This window comes from Schistocerca piceifrons, chromosome X (genome assembly GCF_021461385.2).
Source record: "Schistocerca piceifrons isolate TAMUIC-IGC-003096 chromosome X, iqSchPice1.1, whole genome shotgun sequence".
Lineage (NCBI taxonomy): Eukaryota > Metazoa > Arthropoda > Insecta > Orthoptera > Acrididae > Schistocerca > Schistocerca piceifrons.
In genome coordinates this window covers 912,353,932-912,368,632 of record NC_060149.1, presented here as the reverse complement: position 1 = coordinate 912,368,632, position 14,701 = coordinate 912,353,932, and the positions used below count along the sequence as shown (strand labels likewise).

At 46.2% G+C, this 14,701-nt stretch overlaps 1 protein-coding gene across 4 annotated transcripts in view; it reads left to right on the top strand.

Moving 5' to 3' along the window:
- LOC124722711 (tetratricopeptide repeat protein 39B-like) overlaps positions 1-14,701 on the top strand; it is a 336,578-nt gene that overhangs the window by 61,638 nt on the left and 260,239 nt on the right. The window lies entirely within an intron of this gene.

Sequence of the window (14,701 nt, the reverse complement as noted above, 5' to 3'; positions counted from 1 at the left end):
TATTGCGCAGAAATAGGTAAAGAAATGCACCACTGTTCGATTATACTATTGACGCCAATTCACTGGAATTGTAACTACCGTAAAATACCTAGGAGTAATTATTGAGATCGACGCGAAGTGGAATGTAGACTGTAGACTGTAGAATGTGGGCTGTAGAAGTAATTGATGTCCAGCTGAGATTCACTTGAAGAATCGTAATGATATGTAAGTTATCCACAAAAAGAATCTTATAGAACTCTCGTTCGACCAATTCTCGACTGTTCCTCATCTGTCTGGGATCTTTACCAGGCCGAATTAATAGAAGAAATAGAAAAGATACAACAAAGAGCAAACCCTTCGCCACGAGATCCTTAGCCAGCGCGAAGGCATAACGGAGATAGTAAAGAAAAATTCCTTTGGCAGATGCTACAAGGGACGCATTATGAGTGACTCACGAAGAGGTTTAATCTCGAAATTCCGAGAGCGTACGTTCCGGGAAGAGTCGGGCAGAATGTTACCTCCTCCAGCATATGTCTCGCCGTATTATCACGACAGACACCAAAGAATTAGAGCACATACGAAGGTTTACCGGAATTAATTCTTCCCATTCACGAATGGAGCAGGGAAGGGAGGAAAAGATAGAGGTACCAAAAGTTCCGTTCTGACCTCGAAAGGACGTCAGAAGTACTCTCTTCATATCGAATTGGAAGCCATTGGCACAAGGAACAGAATGTCAACCGTTTCTCCTTCTGGGGAATCTCATCGCCCACAGCCCCTAATACGGAAGTGTTAAGCGATCGAAAAGAGTTTAATAAAACACCTCCTCTTCGAATTTGATCTGTTTTCTTGACGATCAAACACCTACCCTTCTCCCCTGCAACACACTGGTCGTATTCAGCTAAAGACACGATATCCTCCACCAGGCTCTCTCCTCAGATATAATGAACATCACGAAGACTTACGCCGCAGTGACCACTTCTTAATGATCTCACACAGCCATATCAGCGGGCACATTTGGCATTTAACGCCCTCACCCCGGTCCGTAGACGACGCTCTATAGGGTGTCAGTGGAGCGATCACCCGCACTGCCGAAACGACGGTTCTTCTTTCATCCGGCCAGTACCGTGGAGCGGGAAAGCTCTCCAACAGCGGTAATTGGTACCTGTCCGCGACGAACTTGTTAGCCTTGAAACAGCTTCACGCTAGAACTCCCTTCTTGATTATGCAAAACAGGAAATAATGTTGAGGAAAACGTCACATGTGAACCACGGAATTTTACCTCTCTCTCTCTCTCTCTCTCTCTCTCTCTCTCTCTCTCTCTCTCTCTCTCCCTCCCCCTCCCTCTCCCCCCCCCTTCCCCCGCCCCCCCTCTATCTCTCTCCCCCCTTCCCCCGCCCCTCTCTCTCTCTCTCTCTCTCTCTCTCTCTCTCTCTCTCTCTCTCTCTCCCCTTCCCCCGCCCCCCCTCTCTCTCTCTCCCACCCCCCTTCCCCCGCCCCTCTCTCTCTCTCTCTCTCTCTCTCTCTCTCTCTCTCTCTCTCTCTCTCTCTCTCTCTCTCTCCCCCCCCCCCTCCCCCTCTCTCTCTCCCCCCCCTTCCCCCGCCCCCCCTCTCCGCCCATTCCCCCCCTTCCCTGCCCCCCTCCCCGTGCGTGTGCGTCTTTCGGACGCACAAACGACAGTTAGAATGCGGTCATTTTTCCTTTAATTAGGAACTACGCCGTCTTACGACCCCAGGACAATACGCGATTTACAGTGAAATGTTTCAACATTTAGATCAGGCTCACGAACACCACTCGCTCCCAATTTTCAATTGCATTTAGCTTGGGGCTATTTCGCCCTCCATTAGTGAATGGACAGCGTTGTCGTCCCTGTCCACAATCCATGCTGATAGCTGAAGACCGATCAATTTCATTAACATGTTGCGCAAGCTACTCAAGAGAATGGTGAACCACCAGCTGTATTGGGTCTTTTGTTCAATAGATCTTTAGTCAGAAACCATAGCAGCCTTTAGGAGAGACGGTTCACTACTGACCGCCTGATTTTACTGCAAGTCTGTCTCAAAACATCAGCATCTTATTGTCGCTTTCTATATATACTAACAATATGGCATTTATCGGCGCCACCAAATTTCAGCTACGATGCGTAACTGTGGTTTTCGTGGCTCTCCGGCGATTTTCATCAAAACATCGAGGCATTCCTATCAAAAATGGTTCAAATCGTTCTGAACATTATGGGACTTAACTGCTGAGGTCATCAGTCCCCTACAACTTAGAACTACTTAAACCTAACTAACCTAACGACATCACACACATCCATGCCCGAGGCAGGATTCGAACCTGCGACCGTAGCAGTCGCGCGGCTCCAGACTGTAGCGCCTAGCACCGCCCGGCCATTTCGGCCGGCGGCAGTACTTTCTTGAGCACACCACATAACCAAGTGAATGACAATCCTCATGGTCAGCATGACTTTGTTTCTTATCGCAACTAATGATGCTCTAGACTCTGTGGAACCTGTAGCTAAGAGTACACAATACACGTACAGAAAAATTCGGTAGCTGACGTCTTTTTGTGTGTAGTCAACAACGATATCGATTCCCAGCCAGCACTGAACTCTTCGTCGTATTATTTCTAGTTCAAACATGCTCACATGTCGCTGCTGGTGTAACAAAACCATATTTAATGTTCGTTTTCTCTAGAATATAAGAGCGATAGGTGCCGGGTTGGAGTCCTGGGAAGGAAAAAAAATTAATGTTTCGTCTCGTCATTTCAATTAAAAAAATCTAGCTACTGCCGGCAAAATCCGATACGTCACAGTTGATTGTGCTTCGATAACAATCCGATTAGGTTCTGGGTTCGAATCCCTGTCCCACACAAAGCTTTACCCCACGGCATTTCAAGTAAGTTACTTGTGAAGAAGCAATATGTAACATCTCTCGTAATTCGTTAACAGGGACAATAGATGCTGGGTAGGAATTCGCGTCCATTAAAAGCGTTTACGTTATGTAATTTAAAGTTGATATTTGCTAACTGATACTGTCTAAAATGGAGGTTTATCATTCTGTGTATGCCTAGTCAGGAATGACTGTTAGTTTCCGTCAGTCACGAAATCTTTGCTTAGTCTGCATGACGTGGGTTTGAATCCATATGCAGAACGAGACGGTTCGTCGTGTCATTTGTAGTTCATACGTATTCTCAACTAGCTGCTCGTGAATAACTTAAATTTTAATGTCTTTTTGTGTTAAGTAATAAGAACGGTATGTTACTTTGAAGAGAAAATCATGAATACGACGAACTTACTGCTTGCATTACCTGTCTGACGTAAAAATGAGAGTGGTAACATTTAAGGTATGTCATTTATTGTAATAAATGTGAGCTTACAAACTTTTAAGGACAGTCTTATCTATGATAAGGTGTTCCCTGATATTTGTAGTATTGTGGTATTACTTTACATCTTGAGTTATTGCGATACAGAGCTGTGTTTTCTAGTAGTGACTAGTTGGAACCATTTTCAATAGTCAAACGACTGTACCGAGAAGCGATTAGAGGACCTGCTAGACAGATGCGTTATGCGGGACGCATGCGAATCAGGCGAAATGCAGTCAGGTCGTTCGGATACTTTTGAGCACGGCTGTACATCTGAAATTTCTATATTTACTGTAGCTCTAATTCCATGGTGGATACTAAAAATAAACTTCGGCGAGGCATCCGAAAAACAAAATCGTGGGATTCTTATCATAGCTTTCACTTGTCCCTCACTAAACTGCGTGTCATGCACGTTAGACGTTCCTGCAGAGGGAAGATGGCGGGAGGAGGGGGGCGGAGCATGGGAGCGGAGTGCTCAATCCTTTCTCACTGTTACAGGTCGCTGGTTTTGTCTCGTCCGGATTATGGATGCCTTGTATACGTATCATCGACGTTGTGACTGTCGTACTGTTGGAAGGAAGGCAGATTGTTTGGTAGGCAGGGGTTTTAACATCCTGTCGGCAACGATGATCATGGAGACGGGGATCAAGTTCCTATTGGGTAAAGAAGAGAAAGGATATCGGCTGTGCCCTTTCAAAGAAATCATCCCAGTGTTCACCGTAAACGATTTACAGAAATCACTGCCTTTATCTGGATGACGGGACGGGCGTTTGAACTGCCGTCCTCCCGAATACGATTCTGATGTGTTAACTCTGCGCCAACTTTTTTATTCTCAGTTTTAAGGTTTTTAATCTCTCTCTGGTGTTGGGGCAGGGCGGTGAGTGTTTGGGTGTTTCTCACTGTAGGCAGTGTTCGGAGATTCCCGATTCACCTCCCTGACCGGAATCCTCTTTTCTTCCCCTTTTACTCTGTTTTTACCCTTTTTTTAAAGGCTTGGTTAGTCTTTCTATTCCCATACGTACTTTCTACACTCCTGGAAATGGAAAAAAGAACACATTGACACCGGTGTGTCAGACCCACCATACTTGCTCCGGACACTGCGAGAGGGCTGTACAAGCAATGATCACACGCACGGCACAGCGGACACACCACGAACCGCGGTGTTGGCCGTCGAATGGCGCTAGCTGCGCAGCATTTGTGCACCGCCGCCGTCAGTGTCAGCCAGTTTGCCGTGGCATACGGAGCTCCATCACAGTCTTTAACACTGGTAGCATGCCGCGACAGCGTGGACGTGAACCGTATGTGCAGTTGACGGACTTTGAGCGAGGGCGTATAGTGGGCATGCGGGAGGCCGGGTGGACGTACCGCCGAATTGCTCAACACGTGGGGCGTGAGGTCTCCACAGTACATCGATGTTGTCGCCAGTGGTCGGCGGAAGGTGCACGTGCCCGTCGACCTGGGACCGGACCGCAGCGACGCACGGATGCACGCCAAGACCGTAGGATCCTACGCAGTGCCGTAGGGGACCGCACCGCCACTTCCCAGCAAATTAGGGACACTGTTGCTCCTGGGGTATCGGCGAGGACCATTCGCAACCGTCTCCATGAAGCTGGGCTACGGTCCCGCACACCGTTAGGCCGTCTTCCACTCACGCCCCAACATCGTGCAGCCCGCCTCCAGTGGTGTCGCGACAGGCGTGAATGGAGGGACGAATGGAGACGTGTCGTCTTCAGCGATGAGAGTCGCTTCTGCCTTGGTGCCAATGATGGTCGTATGCGTGTTTGGCGCCGTGCAGGTGAGCGCCACAATCAGGACTGCATATGACCGAGGCACACAGGGCCAACACCCGGCATCATGGTGTGGGGAGCGATCTCCTACACTGGCCGTACACCACTGGTGATCGTCGAGGGGACACTGAATAGTGCACGGTACATCCAAACCGTCATCGAACCCATCGTTCTACCATTCCTAGACCGGCAAGGGAACTTGCTGTTCCAACAGGACAATGCACGTCCGCATGTATCCCGTGCCACCCAACGTGCTCTAGAAGGTGTAAGTCAACTACCCTGGCCAGCAAGATCTCCGGATCTGTCCCCCCATTGAGCATGTTTGGACTGGATGAAGCGTCGTCTCACGCGGTCTGCACGTCCAGCACGAACGCTGGTCCAACTGAGGCGGCAGGTGGAAATGGCATGGCAAGCCGTTCCACAGGACTACATCCAGCATCTCTACGATCGTCTCCATGGGAGAATAGCAGCCTGCATTGCTGCGAAAGGTGGATATACACTGTACTAGTGCCGACATTGTGCATGCTCTGTTGCCTGTGTCTATGTGCCTGTGGTTCTGCCAGTGTGATCATGTGATGTATCTGACCCCAGGAATGTGTCAATAAAGTTTCCCCTTCCTGGGACAATGAATTCACTGTGTTCTTATTTCAATTTCCAGGAGTGTACATTATAGCAGTTGTACCTTTTAAGTCACAGTTGGGTTTGCCTATGCTGCTTCAGCATAGTGTTGGGTTCGTTCTCTTGCCGACTTCCCTCATTTTGTTAACTCGCTCGATGCGTAGAGATAGACTTGCTTCCGGCGCCTTCAGAATAAGGTGCGTTTTACGAGTTCGACGGTGTCGTTATTGAATACGCGATTACCACCTTCTCCCTTCGCCCCCCCCCCCTCCCCCAATATCCGTCCACAAGAATCATCAGCTTCTTCAGTCCAAACAGAGGCTTTTTTGTTGTTGATAATACTGTATTCCAGCCTATTTGAACACCCTCCTCCCCCTCCCGCCCCCACCACTTCACCCAGTTACGACTTCCGTCACTGTTATAAACTGTATGAATAAAGCTGTTCCGCAGATAAATTTGATGTGTGGCTCAGCCTATTGCGCAACATGTACAACATTTTTTAAAATGTTTTTGATATAGACCCCTTGTCTGTATCGGGACAAAAAATTTGACCTCACAGAAGCGGTCGTATATCAATTCACCCTAATTGAACTTTAAGTATGGTATTTCGTGGTATCGTTGGGAATCCTCCAAAATTGGGTCTTGAAATTTCACAAACAAGTTTCCAGGAGATAGTCAACTCAGTTTTCGGGCGTCGGCCTGTCTAAATAGTTCAAAATTCGTGTAAAAATTCCTAGAGTAACGATCTTGTGAACATATGTACTTCCCTCGTCTTCACGCATTTGATATCCTTTTTGAATTCAAACTGACAGATGAGACTACATGTATGACGACGTCGTTGCTACTTGTAATCTGTCGTTGAATAGCTGTAGAGAACTTCCGAATGGCCTAAAGCAATTGCGGTTCACTGTTCGGATGAAACTAGCAGGGATGTCCTGCATAAAAAATTGAAACACATCTCACATTGCAGCTCGACAATGTTTAGTTTTTGAGGTAGTCTGCATAGAATTCTGTCGCTCAAGACCTAATTATGGCTCTGAGCACTATGGGACTCAACTGCCAAGGTCATTAGTCCCCTAGAACTTAGAACTAGTTAAACCTAACTAACCTAAGGACATCACAAACATCCATGCCCGAGGCAGGATTCGAACCTGCGACCGTAGCGGTCTTGCGGTTCCAGACTGCAGCGCCTTTAACCGCACGGCCACTTCGGCCGGCAAGACCTAATTACTACGAACATAGAACGAGCAGGTAAAGTGAACGAATGGTGAACTACATAGTAAGCTGTAAGGTAATACGGCAATGAAAAGGGTTATTTTGTTAAGATTCGGAAGGTATTTCACATCAAATGCACAAAAAATATATAATTTTAAAATGCTGATACTGCTTTTAAAAAATTCTGGCGACTGTCACAAGTCGAGAGCATTTTGTCTGGTGTTTGTTCAGATATTTGCAATTTTGTTTTTTCAGATTGTAGGATATAATTAGTCCAAACAAATAATCACTTGTTTTATGTAACGACCAGTGCAATTAAGAGATGTTTTACGTTACAAGAAAGGAAAACAAAATTAGTGAAATTTTATGTTGCTGTTTGATAGAGCTGCCCCAAACGATTGCGGCATTTAGTTTGAACGATACGTGTTACCAGGCATAGCAAAACGTCAAGAATAACGTCCCCCACTAACGCTGCTGAATGGTCCCAGCTCATGGGCTGTCCCACGCCGCTCTCCCCGATACTGCCATCCAGTAGCGGTCGCTGCGTACTCTTTATTCCTGGCATTTTGCTCCCTTTGTTAATACATATCGGTAAACAGAATATCGCACAAGATCAATTTGGAACTGTTCTGTCAAGCAGGGACATAAAATACCACTTACGAGGTCTGTTCAGATGATTCCGGAACTTTGTCCACAAAAAATTTTCTACGCTTAACTTATACTTATTGTGCATGGTCACCTTCGAAATACTCTCCTCCAAAATTGATACACCGCTCCCAGCGCCGTTTTGACTTCAGTAAGCAGTCTTGGTACGCCTCTTGCTGGATCGCACGAGGAGCCGTCTGCGAATTTTTTTTATCTCGTCTATCGTTGCAAATCTTCCTCCTCTCAATGGGGTTTTCAACTTTGGAAATAAAAACAAGTCCGCAGGGGCCATTTCTGGAGAACACAGAGGATGAGGCAGCGCAGTGATATCATTTTTTGTGCAACAGCCACGCACCAACAGCGGTGAATGTGCGGGTACGTTATCCTGATGCAAGAGCCATGAATCGTCTCGCCACATTTCAGGCCGGTTCCTTCTCACATTTTCTCGCAGGAGTCGCAACACGACCCGATAGTACCATCGATAAGCAGTTTGACCTGTAGCACGAATTCGTGGTGAACTAATCCTTCAAAGTCAAAGAAAACTATCAGTATGGCTTCGACATGACACGACGAGCTTTTAATTTTTGTCTTCGAGAACCTTTCCCGACCCATTACACAACTGTAGACCCATGTCTCATCACCAGTTATGATTCTCTTAAGGAACATATCGTTCTCATTTGCGTGATTCAAAAGCTCTTCACAGATTGTGAGGCGAAGGTACTTCTGCTCTTGACTCATGAGCCGTCGGACGAACTTGGCGACAACACGATGCATTCCAAGATGGTGTGTCAGGATTTCATGACATGATCCAACTGAAATGTTATATTCTTCTGTAATGTCAATGTCTCGCACAGTCTGTATTCGATTGGCACGCACAATTTCGTTGATGTTCCTGACAGGAGCGTCGTCGGTAGACGTCGAAAGACGTCCTGAATGAGAGTCGTCTTTAACTTCGGTCCGGCCATTTTTAAACCGTGTGAACCATTCATAACACCGAGTACGGCTTAAGTGCTCATCACCGTAGGCCTCCTGCATCATTTGGTGTGCCTCTGTAAAGGTTTTCTGGAGTTGCACGCACAATTTAATGCAGATGCGTTGCTCCCCTAACTCTGTCATCTCGAAATTTGTCAACTGTGCAACTCGACGTTCTACTCAATACAGCGCTGAAGAATAACTAACAGACAAACCGTGAAACTTCCGGCAGTACACACTAAAGACAGGTGTGTGCAGGGATGCCAACCGCATTTCCCTCCAACGCACCAATGGCGCGAAATTAGGAGTATTCCGGAATTTTTTGAATAGTAAAGTACATTTTGAAGAGGAAAGTTAAAAATGGACGAATTCCAAGGCAGGAGGGAGAAGAAGACAGGGTCAAAATGGTCCGAGGTGAGAGAAAAGATACGTAGTGAAAAGATGAAAGAATACTGGAGGAAAAAGAACAACAAAGAAGGAAGCATTGAAATTGGTGCGTGGTCTTTAGATGACCCAAACGAAAAAAGAAGAAGAACAAGGTATATATATTTTTTCTTTTTTAAGAGTTACAAACCGACGTTCTGCATTAACACTGGACCTAGCATGAAACATGTGATGAACAGTATTAATCTTAGCTTGACCCCATATACACATTGCAAAAACAACATTGCAGATATCTGGTGAACAGCCTAACCGCTCTTGGGAGAGAGACACGTCAAAAACGCTAAAATATTATGACCGCCTTGTTAACGTCATTTTGCCCCACATTTGGAACACAGTACAGAAGCGATTGTGCGTTGTATGGTTTCGGCAAGTCCTTGGTAGGTTTCCAGAGGTATGTTGGACCAGACGTCTACACAAAGGCCGGCCGGAGTGGCCGTGCGGTTCTAGGCGCTGCAGTCTGGAGCCGAGCGACCGCTACAGTCGCAGGTTCGAATCCTGCCTCGGGCATGGATGTATGTGACGTCCTTCGGTTAGTTAGGTTTAATTAGTTCTAAGTTCTAGGCGACTGATGACCTCAGAAATTAAGTCGCATAGTGCTCAGAGCCATTTTTCTACACACAGGTCCCGCAGTTTACGCAAATTACGCGACGGTTGTTTGTGGGCACGAAGATGGCGCACGAGTGCGTTCAGATGTGTTCCGTCGAATTCAGATCAGGCGAATTTTGCGGCCAACACATCAACGTGAGTTCCCGATCAAGCTTCTCAAACCGCTGTATCGCGATTCTCGCGTTGTGCCACAGATAGTTATCCTTCTGGAAGGTACCATCGCCGTCGGGGACACATCAAGCATGGGGTGATGATGATCGTTTGCAATAATGTTCACGTAGTCTATAGCTGCCATGATGCTTTCAATTACTACCACTGGTCCCACGGAAGCCCAGAAGGATGTTCCCCATAACGGAATACTGTTGAACAGTATGCGATGAGCGGCGTGTTGCGAAACACGACTAGTGCTGCATTCGGGAGGACGACGGTTCAAATCCGCGTCCGGCCATTCAAATTTAGGTTTTCCGTGAGTTCACTAAATCGCTCCAGGCATATGCCGGGCTAGTTTCCGTGCAAGGGCACGGCCGGTTTCCTTCTCCATTCGTAGAACATTCCAGCTTTTGCTCCGTCTCTAAGGACCTCGATGTCGACGGAACGTTGAAATTTAATCTTTCTTCCTTCCTAAACATCTCTGCCAGCATTGCCCTCTTTTAGATTTGTCACAGACAGCCGCATATCCTGCTTTACAGAGCAGGCAAACTTCCGACCCCCCCCCCCCCCCCTCACCACACACACACACACACACACACACACACACACACACACACACACACACACACTTTCTTTCTGTGATGTGGTTTCTATGTACAACCACCTTGTCACCGACTTGTGGTTTCACCGTCCTTCAACCACTTTCTGTAGATGTTCATGACAATAGCACGCGTGCAGCCGATCAGCTTCACCGTTGTGATACGCTGACTCCCAAGCACCAGGTCATAATAATCTACCCTTTGTCAAAGTCGTTTATGTCATTGGATTTCCCCATTGTCTCTCCACTTGTATCTGCTCCAATGTATTTTCCTTGCTGCGTCACGTACCCACAACGCCACCAGGCGACATTCACTCATAATGTCTTGGCTCATCAGTTTATATTTTACATTGGAAAAATCGTTCCGTCAGATTCGAGACGTGGACTTAAAAGTTTATACCTTTGATCCTCCGGAACAGCTCACCAACTGGTTGTAGATAGTAGTACTTTAGTGGCGCTGAAAATATCCGTGTCAATTTCCTTAAAAATCGCGATAAAAGCAGGTATTGGAGTCAACCTTTTTTCCCAACACCGACAATCTGTGCGAAATGTAATCGAAAACAGTAACCCACAACTTATGGCCATCTCTTGTTGCAGTGAATTACTGATTAGAATTTTGAATGGCAACTAGTGTGGTAATACTATGAAGTGATGTGGAATTGAACTAACTTGTGTAATCAGTTGGGAAATCGAGTGGAAGACTTGCTCTAGAACACTGCTCCAGTATTTGGAGCTCATATAAAGTAGACTTAATAGCAAATATCGAACTAATTCAAAGACGGACCGCTGGGATTGGTGTAGGTCAGTGTAACTCATCCAAAAGTGCGACGAAGATGATAAGTAGCAATATTAGGAGGGAAAATGGATGGGGGAGTGAAAATACCGTAAGAATAACCGTAAGTAGTCAACAAACACTTTTTTTTTTCCTTGCACCATACGCGGATGTTATCTAAGTCACCAATATTGGTGCTAATTACTTTATATTGTGGCATCCTCTGTACAGCTGCTTTCTGAGTACTTTTGTAGAAGTTGTTTGGTCCAGAACGGCTAAGATTTACACTATGACCGCTGCCCACGACGACGTCGGATGCCGCTCGGTGGCGTTGCGGACACGCGACGCGGTAACAAAAGTATGTAAGTGGAGCAGACACGGACAGTGGGTCACCCTAGCGAAGATATTGACTGCAAATAGGGAAACCCATTGAGATAAGTGACTTTGACAAAGGGCAGATTATTATTACACAGAGCCTGCGAAAGAGTATCCCGAAAACGGCGAACCTGGTCGAATGTGCACGTGCTACAGTCGTGAGCGTCTACAGAAAGAGGTAGAAAGACAGTAAAGGCGCTAAATCGTTGGATGTCCACGACTCTTCACAACACGTGGGGTTCGGAGGCTTATCTGTTCTGGAAATAGAATAGATGGTGATCTGTGGCATCTCTGCCGAAAGGGCACAATGCAGGTGCACACAAAAGTGTTTCAGAGCACGCCGTTCATCGTAAATTGTTGAATATGGAGCTCCCGCAACGGACCTCCGTACGTGTTCGCATGTTGCCGCAACGACATCGTCAATTACGATTGCAGTGGGCACGGACTACCGGGATTCGACCGTCGATCGATGGAAACGTGTCGTCTCTTCGGGTGACTCACGTTTTTGCTACACTAGGTCGATGGTCGTCTTCACAAACGCCGTCATCGAGGTGGGCGGCGGCTCGAAACGTCCAGCGGCGTTCTGCTATGGTAAACATAGTGATTAGGACCTTTGGCAGTAATGGAAAACACGCTGACTGCTGCAAACCACCTGCATCTCTTCATGCTCGATGTCTTCTCCGACGGCGATGTTATCTTTCAGCAGTATAATTGTCTGTTTCTCGCAGCCAGATTCGCCCTACAGTGGTTTGAGGAACATTATAGTGAAATCACGCTGATTTCTGCGCACAAATTCGCATGTTGTATATCCTGTGGCCGCTCCCGGGCGCCATCACTGTGTACGCAAATCAGCGGCCCGTTATTGACGCGAATTGACCTGTTCGCAGACATATAATGCCACATACTTCCACAAACCTACCAACGAACTGTAGGACCCTGATACGCCGAATGAGTGATGTATTTCGTTCCAAATACGGATAAACAAGCTATTAAGCAGGTGGTCATAATGTTTCGGCTCTTCAGTGTATGTAATTCAGGTATTTCAAAACATTCCGTGCCAGTGAGAGGAACTGCTTGTCGGAGCCAGATGGTACATTTCGCTCAAGGTGCAGCACGAAGTATGTTTTTTTTTTGTGCTATATATAATTTTTAAGGCTAATAAATCCGTTGTTGCAGTCCATCTAATCTGCATGGGTTTACGTAATGAATCGAGGAGACTCGAAATATATTGGTCTAGGCAATGTTTTGACTGGAACTGTGTATTGATGTCACTAGAAATAAAGATTAATGAGTACTTGTGATGGATAGGAAATCAGCGGCGTCTGAAAACCTCCGATAAGCGTCTGACAGCCTGACATCCAAATAGTTAATTACTGCGGGGGAGGACAGTTGGTAGGGGCATCGGCATTGAACCTTTGACAAGGCCTGCACACCACTGTCTGCATCACGCACAGAGAAAGTAAAGTTCACTCTTATGACTGCTCTGTCTGAAGAGTGTAGCCCAACAAAAAGTTGTGGAGTAAGAGTTAAGAGTGGTGTTTCCTTGGGAATATTAACATGTTTTCAAGAATAAAAGCGCAAGTAAGTTTCAGGGAACGAATGCCGTATGCAAACGTGTCTGAAGTAGTAATCCACTGTATACTGCCGAAGCAGAAAGTTTAGGGTTTCAAGCCCCTTCCGTGACAGGTCATAAGAGACTATACACACACACACACACAAGGGGGGAGGGGGAGAGAGAGAGAGAGAGAGAGAGAGGGGGGGGGGGGGTCGTGTGAGGTCGTTATAGGGCTCCAGGTCAGGTCATGTCATCGGCAGTGTTTCCTACAGCTGTCGAAAGGAGATGTGGAGTAACTGTATAGCGAACATATAGGTTCAGGTATAGGTTCAGCAGATGTTAAATCGGGGAATCGACAGTCCTTTGAAATAAAACATTCCCCAGACTAAAACTCTGCCTCCACCATCTTGTGCTCCTCAGGCAATGGTTGGATTTGCTCAGTTCTCACTGCTTAACCCGATCTTTACCCGTCCTCCGTGACCCGAAGGAGAAGGCTAACCTAGAACCAACCTGCTGCAGTCCACTATAGAGACTTTCAAGCAATTTCAAAGTCTTTTTGCAAATGCAACGCCGTTAGTGTGGATCCATACTCGGATTTCTACGTAGCTTCGTGCGGAGCCGGATTCGCTGAACTGTTGTCCTAAGCTATAGTCTATTTTGTCAATGGTTTTTTTTTTGGGCAGTAAGGCCGTGTCCTACGTGAGCGACAGAAGCGAGTGACAGCTTCAGGCGACAAAACACAACCGCTGGTGTAATTACAGAAGTGTTCTACGTGAGCGACATCTTTGTCGCTGCCTGTCTCCTGCGACGTTTGAATTCAAACGTGTTTGAATCTTCTCGCTGCAGCACGCGCGACAGAGAGTGACATCCACGTGTCTTCTCAGCAAAGCAGTGGAGCGGACGCGACGGCAGCTATGAATTACTTAACATCCGATTTTAAGGAAACTATTTGGTGAAAAATTTTTTATTCTTCCGCACCTTAGTTTAAAGTAAATGATAAAGGTATGAATTTATTTTCGTTATTCGTCACAGTTACTGTGCTGCACGAAATTGAGTACATGGCTGCACGAAATTTTTAAGAATTTGCAGAGGTAAAATCATATTGCGTAGACTTTCCGTATAGCTCACTTAAGGCCATACATTATTGCGTATGAAATGTAACCAATATATCGAAATTGTATTTGAAGTTGAGACCGGTATGATATCTCTTTTCATTCTTGAGGTATTGGTTGTTATATCCGCGGACGAGTCGCTCGCGGCGCGTCCGAACCTTTCCTGCGCTTCGGGAATGAAGTGGTAGTAAAAATCGTCGTATCTCATAAACGGTTCAAGATATCGAAACGACGAATTTTGGAAATGATAGCACGCAGAAAGGGCTATTTTATCATATGATTAACACTCTATACGTTCTTGTAAACGCGTGAGCAGACCCAAAAGAAGACTCCCTATAACTTACACCATGAGGTTTTGTCCAAATTTTCACAGCCAAAGGGAGAGAAACAGGTAAACGGGGTATCAAAGTGACCAGCATGAAGTCTAGTTTGGCATGAAAATATTTAACTGCTTGAAAGTAATCAGGGTAATTAACGAAAACTTAATTAACAAGTTGAGAAAAATTGAAATA